At 41.7% G+C, this 12,779-nt stretch overlaps 1 protein-coding gene across 11 annotated transcripts in view; it reads left to right on the top strand.

The window, feature by feature from the left end:
• The first annotated feature begins 4,094 nt into the window (after window positions 1-4,094).
• Window positions 4,095-12,779, top strand: part of B3GALT1 (beta-1,3-galactosyltransferase 1) — a 112,812-nt gene continuing 104,127 nt past the window's right edge. For all 11 annotated transcript variants that reach the window (XR_009541165.1, XR_009541161.1, XR_009541164.1 and 8 more), the window contains exon 1: window positions 4,095-4,288. The gene's annotated coding sequence lies outside the window, so the exon portion shown is untranslated. The remainder of the gene's footprint in view (window positions 4,289-12,779) is intronic.

The following is a 12,779-nucleotide window of genomic DNA, read 5'->3' as shown; positions in this document are numbered from 1 at the left end:
CTTTCCTAAGTAACTCACATTAATAAACATTATCTTTCTTGTTCTGTTTTATTTAGAATATCTGTAAAATTCATGCTGTACAATTAACTGAAATTTTCACTTTAAAAGAAATTTTAGCTCATCTTTCTGATTGTTACATTAATTTTTCTTTTTAAAAGATAAATAAAATGACATTTTTAAAATTTATTTATTTTATTTATTGTTTATTTTTGGCTACATTCCTGTGCAAGGGATTTCTCTAGTTGCGGTGAGCGGGGGGCTACTCTTTGTTGTGGTGCACTTGCTTTTCATTGCGGTAACTTCTCTTGTTGCGGGGCACGGGCTCTAGGCGCGTGGGAGTCAGTGGTTGCAGCACGTGGGCTCAGTAGTTGTGGCTCTTGGGCTCTAGAGCACAGGGTCAGTAGTTGTGGCACATGGGCTTAGTTGCTCTGCAGCATGTGGGATCTTCCTGGACCAGGGCTCGAACCAGTGTCCCCTGCATTGGCAGGTAGGTTCTTAACCACTGCACCACCAGGAAAGTCCAAAATGAGATCTTTATTAAGTTTCAAAGTTCAGCTAAGAAACTTAAGAGTCAGTGCAGTAACATGCATTTGAAAACTCACCCTAGTGATTTATTTGATGTGGGATCATCTCCTAAGCCCTCTCAAGTTTTTTTACCATATCTCTAAGAGGGTATACATGACCTAACCCAAGGACAGCACCATATTCTATGAGTGTGTGATTTATTGTTTTCCAAAAAGATCAAAAAAAAAATCATGGGTTCAACAAATGCAGCTAAATTCTCCTGCAGTTGAGCAAATTCATTTCTTACTGACTTTCTTCAAAAATACGTGACTACAGAACTGCTTTTCCACTATTCTTAGCAATGACAGATTGTTCATACACGTCAATTAATAATAATTTGGTAAATAGCCTTGTTGTATCTGTTTGCCAAAGTCAGTATTCCTTGTTGTACATTAATTTAAGATACAGAGCTTCAATTATGAAATTTGTTTTTCAGCTTTTACATATTACATTTAATAGCCCCCAAATTTGTTGTGTCTCTTCAGTCCCCCTTCCCCACAGACTGTAAATCAATTTCATTTTTATTTTATGAAAAAATTAGATTAACACATACAATCGATCTCAGAAGTGGCATTAAAATGCATGCATTCTGCATATCTAATAATATAATAGCATTCAGATTAAAGAGATATTTCTTTCATTCCCTGTGTTGACAGTCCTCCTTTCCTGTCTTTACCCCTTCCTTCCTGCTTTCCTTTCTTCTCGTTTCCGCTCTCACCAAATCCAAAATTATTTGGAGCCACCGTGTTGACATTTTTCCCTTCTCTACTGAGTTCAGCAGTGTCAGTGTTAGCATTTGGACTTATATAGAAAATAACTTCTTCATTATTTATGGTAATAATGGGGGACAGCTTTGTGGGAGTGGGTGTTCTCTGCACTTGTAGAGCTGGCAGTCAATAGGATGGGATTGGAAGGCTTTCTAACCCTTGAGGCCATTCCCAAACTATTAAATTCTACCATTAGCAATTTGATCCTAGGGGTTAGGGCATTGACCCTTATCAAAATGCGAATCCCTCTGAGCCAGAAAATGCCTTAAGCTGCTATCATTGATTAACATCATGTGACTAATTCATATATTGGAATCTTTCCAGCAGAAGTAGGCTGAGAGCAGATTTTGTAAGGAGAGCTAGAGAGGTTCAGTTTGAGAGAGGGTCAGCATGAGATGAGGTCACAGAGCATCCAAAGAACAGTAGGAAGCCATTTCAGGCAGAGAGAAAGAACAACTAGAGGTTGAAGAGGCTGAAGAGAAACTCACCTAGTTCCCATTTTTGCCCATCCTTACTCCTAAGTGTGAATTTTTTTTTAATGAAGAAAAAAAAATCCCCATAAACTTAGAGCAGGGGACACAGTCTCCTGCATAATTTCATTTGGGATCACATTAGGCAAGAATCATGGAGAGTGGGAAGCATCAGTAGAAAATAACTTGTAGGTGATCAAAGCATGAAGAAGTGAGGGGTAGGGAGTAGAAAGAGGTTATTTATTGCATTTGCAGGATTTTAGAACACGTATGTAATTCTGATAATGACTATTAAAACTAGACACAAAAACTCGTCGGAAGTCTCATTTTAATCCAATAGTTTAATACTCGTTTCACCAAACTGGAATTTGATATGTTTGCATATGCTTCTTTTTTCTCTTCTCACATTTAGTAAGCATTTCTAGTATCTTTGTTTTTACAAGTTTTATTGCTAGTGTTCCAGGGAATACAATGAAAAACAAAAGAGCTGTCCCCAAGTAGCTACCAAAGCATTACAAAAAAGAAAATTAAGCAATAAATATAGTACAAGGTAGACTATGATGTGAGCTCCTTGGGAAGAACAGAGGAAGCACAATGTGGTATACAGAGGGTGTTAAATAATACTCAACGCTTTGGTTATAAATAACCTATTCAGCCTTTGCTATAAAGATTGGCAGTTGCAGGGTGAGAGTCACTTTCATGCAGATCACCTAAGGCAAGCCACCAGTTATCCACTGAGATGAGGGTTAAAATCCTGGGAATTCATCATTGATGAAAAGAGCTTCTGCTCCCACCTTTGCTAGAAATTCTCAAAGATCCATAAGACTTCAAGGAAGGAAACAAAAATTAAAATATCTCCCTGAAACTTTTTCTTAGATTATTCCTTCTGGGTCAGAATCCCTCCTTGTCATAGTAGAGTAGCGTTAGGGGTTGGGAAATGCCAAAGTGTTAGAAGTTAGAGCAGGGACTTCTTAAGTTGAGGTAGCAGAAGGCACCACAACTAAAGGAAGGTTAAAAGTGGACAGCTGGGCTTCCCTGGTGGCGCAGTGGTTGAGAGTCCGCCTGCCAATGCAGGGGACACGGGTTCGTGCCCCAGTCCGGGAGGATCCCACGTGCCGCGCAGCGGCTGGGCCCGTGAGCCATGGCCGCTGGGCCTGTGCGTCCGGAGCCTGTGCTCCGCAGCAGGAGAGACCACAACAGTGAGAGGCCCGCGTACCGCAAAAAATTTTTTTAAAAAATTAAAAAAATGTGGATAGCTATGTGGAAGTTGAGCAGCTATGATCCAGAATTTCAGAAGGACAAACTTAACGGACCACAAATTTGAAGGAGCCAGAGGCAGGTATTGAAATCAGGCTGTGCGGCCAGAGTTCTATAAGTTAGTCACACTGGACCCCACAATAAGTGGCAGTGTTTGTGGCTTACTTTTGTGGAATATATGGTCAAAAGGCCTGAGGTCAAACTTATTGGGCCAGGGGCTGAGTAGATATTGCCAGCCAAAGCCAGTCTTCCTTGGACAGCATCTCTATCTTTGTGTTCTCACACTGCTTAATAATAAGTGATGAGAATCATTCTTGCTGTCATTTATGCCTCATGCATTTAGTAAGCAGCAGCTGTGTTCTAGGTTCCATGCCAAGTGTGCATGGAGAGGCGAGTGAAAAAGTAGATGACGCTTCAGAGCCTAGAGTCCAAAGGGCACGTGTAAACCACCAAGAAGCCAGACAGAGCTACGTTGCATGTATTTTTGTGAGGTTGGCCAAGGGCTGGTCTTAGAAGTCTAGCTTCAACATGTAAATAGTCATGATTAAGCTTCCCACAGAACTCACATGATTAATCATAAAAGTCCTTTGATCACAACCTTCTCATAGACTGATGTACTGTAACATTGACCTTGAAGACACATGCCTTTAGAGGACTGATGAGGGACTTCCCTGGCAGTCCAATGGTTAAGACTTTGCGCTTCCACTTCAGGGAGCCTGGGTTCTACCCCTGGTCAGGGAGCTAAGATCCCACATGCCACGTGGTGCGGCCAAAAATAAATAAATTTCAAAAAAATAAAGGACTGATGAGCAGAAAATAGGTAGGCTCTACTCAGGTAACACTCAGGAAACTTTGGGACTGTCATATTTGTTCTCTTGGACCTACATGTCCCACTGTCCTGCCCATCTGTTCCTTTCACTCAAGATGCCGGAATCCTACACCATGGGCAGGATTTTCACTTCTCAATATAGAACACGTACCTTACCTCATGGTCCAACTGACTTCCTGAGAATAAATCATTGTCCTTGTACTTTGTAAGAGACAGCAAACAATGATTTTGTTGTTGAGGTATATGAGGCTGCATTCATTCGACGACGACATATTTTAATCACCAACAAGTATCCTAAAATTTTGGATTTTAATGCCCTGAAAGATCAACTTTTAATCAGTTATTGATTACAATTTGAGGAGCCTTGTGTCCAGGCTAAATGCAGTGTGACTTATTCTATGGTGAGTAACTCCTGTTCATTTGAAGTCTTGAAGTTGTTTTAAATGCCTTAAACCAAGTTTCTCCAACAGCAGTGTCAGAATTGTGACATTTTATGCTAGTTTTACAGTGAAAAGGATTCTTTAGCAATGTGTTGAAAGCACTGTGAGTTCACTCTGAGTCTTTGATTATGTTTAATAGCTTCGCTGTCAGACAGTGAGTCATGATCTTTCTCTTTACAGTTTGTATTTACACCTCCTGGCGTTTGATAAAAGCAATGTAGCAGGCTCTGCCTGTTGACAGTGATGAGTCCTTTATTGTAATCAGTACAGCAGAAAAAATAAAACTTGGCACAATAGGGTGTAAAACCCCTTCCTTCTGCCATTTTAAATGTTAGTAGTTATGTGTGTAACCTTGTAGAAAGACTGCTTTGTGAAACAAAATGTCAGCATATCCAGTCATTCGATTTACATGAGAAATTTTGCTTTCTCTCTATCAGGTTCAGTTTAGCAAATGAAGTTAAGAAAAAAAATTTTTTTATCTTCTCTATTTGCAAACCTTGGTGATGTAACCATTTATAAGCATGCCTATGTAATATTTAATGGGAGAAAATCAACGCTAATTCCCTCTCCAATCCAGTGAGGCTGAATTTGTCTAGCAGTAGGGAGTGATCAGAGTAAATGAACTGCAAACAGAACGCTGACGAAGGAGTGGGATTGCTATTTCTGAATTCCTATTGGACTACAATAATTGTTAATAATTTATCTCAAGTTTGCCTCACTCTAGGCTGCATTTTTTTAAAGTAATTTCCTCTAGAAGTCTTTGAGTTGAGCTTTGCAGGTTTTCCCCCCACATATGCTAATATCTTTAGTCAGATGTCACTAATTTGAAATAGGTTTTGTCCCTTTTGGTGAAAATAGCTTAGAATTCAACAAAGTAGGTATCTGGGTACCTGGGTTCTAGCCCCTCATGTAGGAGTCTATTTAGGATCCAAACAGAGAGATGAAGTAATGGATGAGTATAAGGTGGAGTTTGGTAAACTTTTTCTATAAAGGGTCAGATAGTAATTATTTTTCGCTTTGTGAGCTATGCAGTCTCTGTCGCAACTACTCAAGTCTGCCAACGTAGCGTGAAAACAGACATAAACAACACATAAATGAATGAGCAATGATCATGGTTGTGTTCAAATATAACTTTATTTAAAACAACAGGGAGCAGCATGGTTTTGGTCTGTGCACCATAGTTTGCTAATCCCTGCTATAAGATTTCAGCCCTCCAGAACCGTATTTTGGCACATTACTAAAAATAGCGATCACATATTTTTCTTTACATGTTCATGTAGAGAAAGTGTTGGGGTTCCTTTAGACACTGCTGAGTTATTTAGAATGTGTCCTAACACCAGCAAACCCTTGCTCTAGGCCTGCAAAACCCAAGGCAACAAGTGCTTGAGTAAAGGGCAGAAAAGGACCAGAAGAGACCTGGGCCAAAGAAGCAGCCATACCCACCCAGCATGTTTTCCTGGTTATTAATAATGTTGGGTGGAATGCATTGACGTGGGAGTAGAGGAGGGAGTCTGGTCATGCGAGAAGCTTGGACCAGGGACTGTTCTTGCCAGTATGATCATTCCAAATCAGAATCCATCCAAGGCCTTAAGGAAGTAGGAGTTATCAAGATAATGGGACCTTAGCCTAGCAGACAATTCAGAGAGGAGAGTCAATCCCAGTAGGGAGAATAGACCACTTGGTAGGCACCACGTTGGACTGTTGGGGGAGCTGATAGAGGTGAAGACGTGGGAGGAAGCAAGGAGTGGTTGATGAGATGTTCAGAAAGTGGAAACTTGTGTTTTCAGCAGCCAACTTAGACACCCAAGTTCTTCTCCGACAACCTAATTCCCGGAATATCACAAGGTTTAATTAAGACACCGCTGGAATGTGTGACCGAGTTTCTGACCCACAGGTTGGGTAGATGTCTGTAGATACTACAGCAAAGGCTGGGAAAGGGGATGATCAAGACCTAGGAACTAGGCAGCAGCTGACAGTATGTATGTATGTATGTATTGTGCTCACATAGGACAAAAGCTGCGAGGGCCAGAACTGAACTCTTTCATTATAAAGTCTGATTTATACCTCTGTGGGAAAATCAGCCACTATGCCTAACACTGCATTGTTTCATGAGAGTCTTAGCTACTGAAAGTCATATTGTCTAACCCTTTTTTTTTTTTTTTGTGCTCCGCGGGCCTCTCATTGTTGTAGCCTCTCCCGTTGCGGAGCACAGGCTCCGGACGTGCAGGCTCAGCGGCCATGGCTCACGGGCCCAGCCGCTCCATGGCATGTGGGATCTTCCCGGACTGGGGCACGAACCCGTGTCCCCTGCATTGGCAGGTGGACTCTCAACCACTGCGCCACCAGGGAAGCTCTGTCTAACCCCTTTTTTGTGACTCATAAAGAAGTTTTACATTGTAAAAAGATTTTTAAAGATGCAGTGATAATTTCACTTGAATATGGAAGCATTTTCAAGATGAAAAGCAGAAACAAAGAACAGCATAATAGGTATTATGTTCCGTAGACATTTCAAGATGAGTTATTGTACTGTAGGCATTTTTTTAAATACAGAGAACAATGCTTTTAACCTTTATGTGTATATTTAAACACTCATAAAACATTTCTACTTTTTATGACAAAAATTTCAATGTACTAATGTACTTACAAATGAAAGTAAAGAAGAATACCTGATGTTAATTGTATAAACATAAATACATAAAGCACATTGCTTTTATAGCCATGAGGAGACCCGTGTATACCATTTGGGTAGGTTTATTCTAAATTTCCCATAAAGCAATATTCTATTTGTTCTTTAATAAAGTGCGGGCTTTGCCATCAGTGGAAAATAATAACCACCGTTTAATTTCGCAATTAGTGGCTTCTCCCTAGATAAGATTTGCCTGAGAGGATAAGTGCATTCCAGTTTTGAGAAATTAACATCTCCTAGGTGAACAAACCTCTAAAAAGAAAGTCAAACAAACCTCATCTCAGAACCTCACAAGAGTTGGAAACAACAGGCCTGATACCTCAGTCCCACAGCTCTTTGCCAACCATGTTTGGGGAATTGCTGTGACTGACAGAAGTAGAGAAGCTGAATTTGAGATAAACAGAAGTGAGATGCTTCCTAAGTGAGCCAGGAGAGATGAGATAGCTAAATGCAAGCAGCACTAACTATGCTCTGCACCGTTGATTCCCGGGATAAATCTACATGTGAAAAGTGGGGGCTGGATTGGAGCCGTGTTAGAAAATCTACCTACTGGTGGCTCCAGGGCTGATTCTGGAAAAGAACCTTATTCCAGGCAGCCCACTGGCATCAGTGGAGGGCCTACTGCATGCAGAGCATTAGAGAGAGGGGCCATTTCATGGAACCTGAGAACCCAAATGCAACTAGATACTTGAGTTTGAAACTCAGAAATGTGAGTAACACTTTTTTTTTAATTTAATTTAATATTATTTTATTTTATTTTATCTTGAAGTTGATTCATTTATTTCTTTATGAAATTTACATTCTCATGAAAAAGACAGAGTAAAACTCTTTTTTTTTTTTGCGGTACACGGGCCTCTCACTGTTGTGGCCTCTCCCGTCGCGGAGCACAGGCTCCGGACACGAAGGCTCAGCAGCCATGGCTCACGGGCCCAGCCACTTCGCGGCATGTGGGATCTTCCCGGACCGGTGCACGAACCCGCGTCCCCTGCATCAGCAGGCGGACTCTCAACCACTGCGCCACCAGGGAAGCCCCGAGTAGCATTCATTTTAAGGAAGGGGAAAAAAAATAGGGAAACTACAGTGATAGCAAAGGCCACTCAACAGTTGTCCAGCCTTGAGGAATACCTAGAGCCATGTCCCTCTGCAGAAACATCTGATGAGCCCCAAGTCCTTCATTATGCTCCAGCTGTTGGTCTGAAGCCATGTGAGGCTAAGAGGGTCACTGCCAGCAGGGGAAACCCAACCACACAATCTGCTGTCCGTAAGCCACTCATGTAACCTCCCATTTTCCATGCAGAGAGTTGAGTTCAGACACCAAAAATGGTCTCCTGAAGCTTTTTTCATTTCCAGGAGCACCTGTGTCTCTACAGAGCCAGCTCGCCTGAGGAGGTTCTGAAATGCACTCTGTCCCCACGGTCTCCCTCTGCCCTTCCCAGGAAAATGTGGAAAAGTTCCTTACTCACCAAGTGGTTTGCCTTGATGCCAAACAACTCACTTGGTAATTGGTTCAATTGTAATAAATTAGCTTAGCCACGATTTTGGAAGAGTTGTAGCTGCATATTGCAGACCTTCTTCACTCAAACTGCTTCCCACAGACCAACCGGGGGCTCTTAGAGAAGATGAACTCTTCTGGTTGCTAATCTGAGGGGGAAACCTAGCAGATCGCGTTTACTTAGCCTCTCCATTCAATTTGCCTGTGATAAACTGGGCTCTGCTAGATTTGTGCCTGTTTTATACAATAGGGATAATGGAAATAAAATGAATACTTCAGAACAGAGGCAATAAAGTATTATGGCTAATGAAGGAATGATTTGTTTTGAATGTCAACTGCTTAGAGGCAAGGATTTTATAAAAAATCAAATAATAAATGGTCACCATATCGACAATATAAATATTCCCTTATTGATCTTACATGGAAATCAGGTTTCAGAGAGAAAAATACCCAACACACTTCAGAATAGATTCTAGAGCAAGTATCTATGATGAATTACCAAGTTCCTAACTTGCTTGCATTACATTTTTCGAAGCACCCTGATATTTGATTTATAACTGTTCTTACATTACTTAGATTTCTAGATTCTATGGGTTACTAAAATTGAAGTGAAAGTTTCATGAGTCGAAACAATCAGAATAAGGCATTATATAATGCAGTAGTTCTCTTAAGCTTGCACTAGACATACATGGAGAGTTTATTTAAAAGACAGATTCCCAGGACATATCCTCCAGAGACTTTGAGTCAGAAGATCAGGTAGGACCTAGGAATCAGCATTCACACTAAACAGCCAGCGAGTTTCTCTGCTTGTGGCCCTTGATCGTATTTTGAGAAAAACTGCAATAGAGTACATCCTGCTTTTGAATCAGGTTTCACAGGACACCCATAAGAGGACAGAAAGTTAAGAGGCTTAAGATAGCTGAAATGGAGCTGAGATCAAGCCTCTGGTTCAGAGTAGAGTGCCAAAGGGAGGAAGAAGATAAAAAGGAAATTTTATAGACGGGCCACTCACCTTGCTCCCCTTTTCCTGATCCACACCAAGTCTACATCTTACAAGAGAACCCAGAATTAATCCCCGCACAGTGCCTAATGCACCCACTGGGTTCAGTAAGCCCTGCCTCTCTGGAATAAAGGCGGGTTTTAGTAAGGAACATTGCAGTTATAAAGACTAGGGCTACTCAATACAAAAAAAAAAGGTAAAAATGTCAATGATAGAAAAGTACTGCCTGCCCTACTAATTATTTTAAAACATCTGGATAGCATAGTTAGTCTACAGTTCATCCAGATGTTTCAGCTTTGTGTACAGAGCCATGCTATGCATTCCAGCTGTCTGTTTTGACATGCATTTCCATGCTTGAACAGTCAGTGTCTGATGAGTATATTGTGGGGTGGAGGGGGAAGAGACAGCCTGAAGCCACGCACACACAGTCCCCAGCTTCAAACAGGTCTGTGCCAAATATTGGTTTATTAGATGTTCAGTATTCAGAGCGTGGTTTCCTCTGGAAACCATGTTTCACACAGTGGTTAACTACTCAAGCCAGTCCACAGAAGCCTCTTTAATCCATAACATAGCTAAAGTAGGGAATGGATAAAATTACCCAGTTGAGTTGTAGAAGTTGGATGTCCCCATGAAGCCCTCTGGAAGAGGAGTGGGAGAAGAAGAATTTTTTCTCTTTCCTGGAGTCAAGGATGAGCCTGGGCTACAAGACGTACTGCCTCCCTCCCCAACACTCAGGCAAAACTCACATTCTTAAATGTAGTTTGTCTGAAATAAATGGGCTAAAAAGAAATTTGGACAAATTTGATTGACCAGTAGCCCCCTAACTTTCGAGGAGATATTTGTCTTTTAAAAGAGGCTGTTTATTTTTTATTGAATTTCTAATTGTTGAAATGGCAGGCAGTGTAGCATATTAGCTTGCATGAAAATAAAAGAGAAATACTCAGATTCTTTTGGAGAAAGGGAGATTATAGGCAGGTTGAACTTGCCTAGGAATCCTTCTCTAGTCGGTTCCCCAGGGTGCTGCTTCATTTATGCCAACATTTTCTATTTCTTTGCTTCCAAATATTCATATGTTCCAAATGCTATACAATGTGTTTTGAAATAGCCAATATGGAGGCAGTTAGGCCACCCCACTGTGTGTGTGTGTGGTGGACAGGGTTTGGGTAGAGGCAGAGGGACAAGCATTTGAATCTGTGGATCATTTCTGAGGTGAGTTCTGCCACCACTAAAAAATATATTGGTCTATGTAGACAAATACCTGTGTTGATTGTATATAAATATACTGAGTGTTGATGGTGAATCATGTTAATTAACACAGACCAACACTTGTTAGTGATATGCTACGATCAATACTGTTCTATTATGATATTCATCTCTAATTAATTTTGGCTCAGCAGGATGAAGCTGCAGACTCTGGTTACTCAGGGGATGGCATTTAAAATATGCACTGCTTTACTTGTGGACTAAACTAGTGAATAGCTAATCTTGGGCAGTGGAAGAAATTATTTCACATCACTGCTCTCTGCTGATGTGTTTCCACCAGAGAACCTCTGCAAAGATGGGAAAAAAAAAAAAATCACTACAAGAGAATTCCAGAGGTGGAAAGAGAAAGAAACCATGCAGATATCTAAGAAAATCTTGGTGCTTGAGTAGAAATCATCCACAAGGACTGACCAATTTACTGGCATTATTGCAGAAGCTGGACACTCATTGCTTTCACTCCATTCTCTTTGTAAGAGAGTATAATCCTTCCTTGAGATGTTTGGAAAGCAGTGTATTGGGGTAATAAATAGAGGGACTTCTCAAGTCCAAAAGAGTGGGTTCAAATCCCATGTCTTCACCACTAACTGGCCATGTTATTTGGGTCAAGTTACTTATTTTCTTTAGTATCCCTCTCCTCATCTACAGTGTCAGACTGATAATAGTAATTGTTGTCCACTACCTCAGAGGAAATGGTAAAGAAGACATGGCTTCAAGGGGCCTCACACTCCATTAGCATTCACAAAATGTGAGCTGTTATTAGGTTGAGGGACATATTTGCTCTCGTGGCCGTTCAGTTCAGTGTAACAATGGGCTGTGTGTAGTAGCGTCCTAGTGTACCCATCCAGACAACATAGGCCAACTCTGCGACCCCCATGACCTCAGGAGACTAGAGAAGCAAGATCCACTATTTCTCAGAGCTGCCCTTCAGCAACCTCAAATTTCTGACTGTATAGGTAGCTAGGTCACAGGCTTAGAAAAGAATGACCAGTTAAGTTTCGGGAAGGATGTGGCCTTCTCCATCGTAATCTTAGGACAGGACTGATCGCAATCTGAACAAAAAGAGAGGGGTCCCCTTTCTTACCCAGGCCTTGAACATACAAAGGTCAGCCTGTGGTTGACTTGATTTGATTCCCTATTCACTTTGTAACTGTGGGGCAGGTCCAGGACCGGGATATCCAGGGTGCACGTTATAAAGCCAGCTTGTAATTCAGGCTGTGATTTCAGTCCCCTCAGATGAAGGGGAGGAGTAAATGCCCCAGCTCAGGCTTGAACAAGTCATGGCAGGTTCCGTCTTCATGATGCAGTGCTGTAACTCATCTGCTATTTGTCCCTCACCCTAATGAACACCAAACTCACTCAGAATATACTAAGAGAGAGTTTTTATTAAAGATAACATTAACAAAAAGGTTAGGCTCTCTTTCAGCACTGCAGGCAATTACTGAAGTATATGAATTCAAATAGGAGCAGAATTATAATGGGTTTTTGCTTTCTTCGTCTTCCCAGTTTCCACCCTTTCCCTCCATTCCCAGCTCTGTCAAATAGGCCTGTAATGAGAGCGTGTAGCGATGTCCCAGGAACCCCTTTTAGAGAGCCCTTTGATGTATAGTCCAGTCCATCCAAGCATATCTGGTCTCGGATTATAATCACCTATGAACATCTCTATCTGCCTCATTAGATCATAGCTCCTTAAAGATTGGGATCGTGTGTTTTCATCATTTTTTTTTTGCCTGGGCCCCACTCCTCCCTGCCTCAGCAACTGGCTCTGAGCCATTCTGAGATGATCTCAGTGATAGGGATACAAAAGAAGGAAGGAAGCTGGGGAGGTGGGCTCAGCAGCCTGCAGCCTAGTGCTCCCTGGAGAGCAGGCTCATTGTTGGGGACACACCAGCAGCTCTGGTGAGCCAAGCAGTGACTCCAGTCCCCTGGGTGCCTTTGCTGCCTCTGTTCCTGTCCCCCAACACTGCTCTGTCCTCTCCCCAAACTCCAGCTCCGTCAGGTCTTCTGTCATCTC

Source organism: Lagenorhynchus albirostris, chromosome 6 (assembly GCF_949774975.1).
Source record: "Lagenorhynchus albirostris chromosome 6, mLagAlb1.1, whole genome shotgun sequence".
NCBI lineage: Eukaryota > Metazoa > Chordata > Mammalia > Artiodactyla > Delphinidae > Lagenorhynchus > Lagenorhynchus albirostris.
This window is presented reverse-complemented; position numbering and strand designations above follow the sequence as displayed.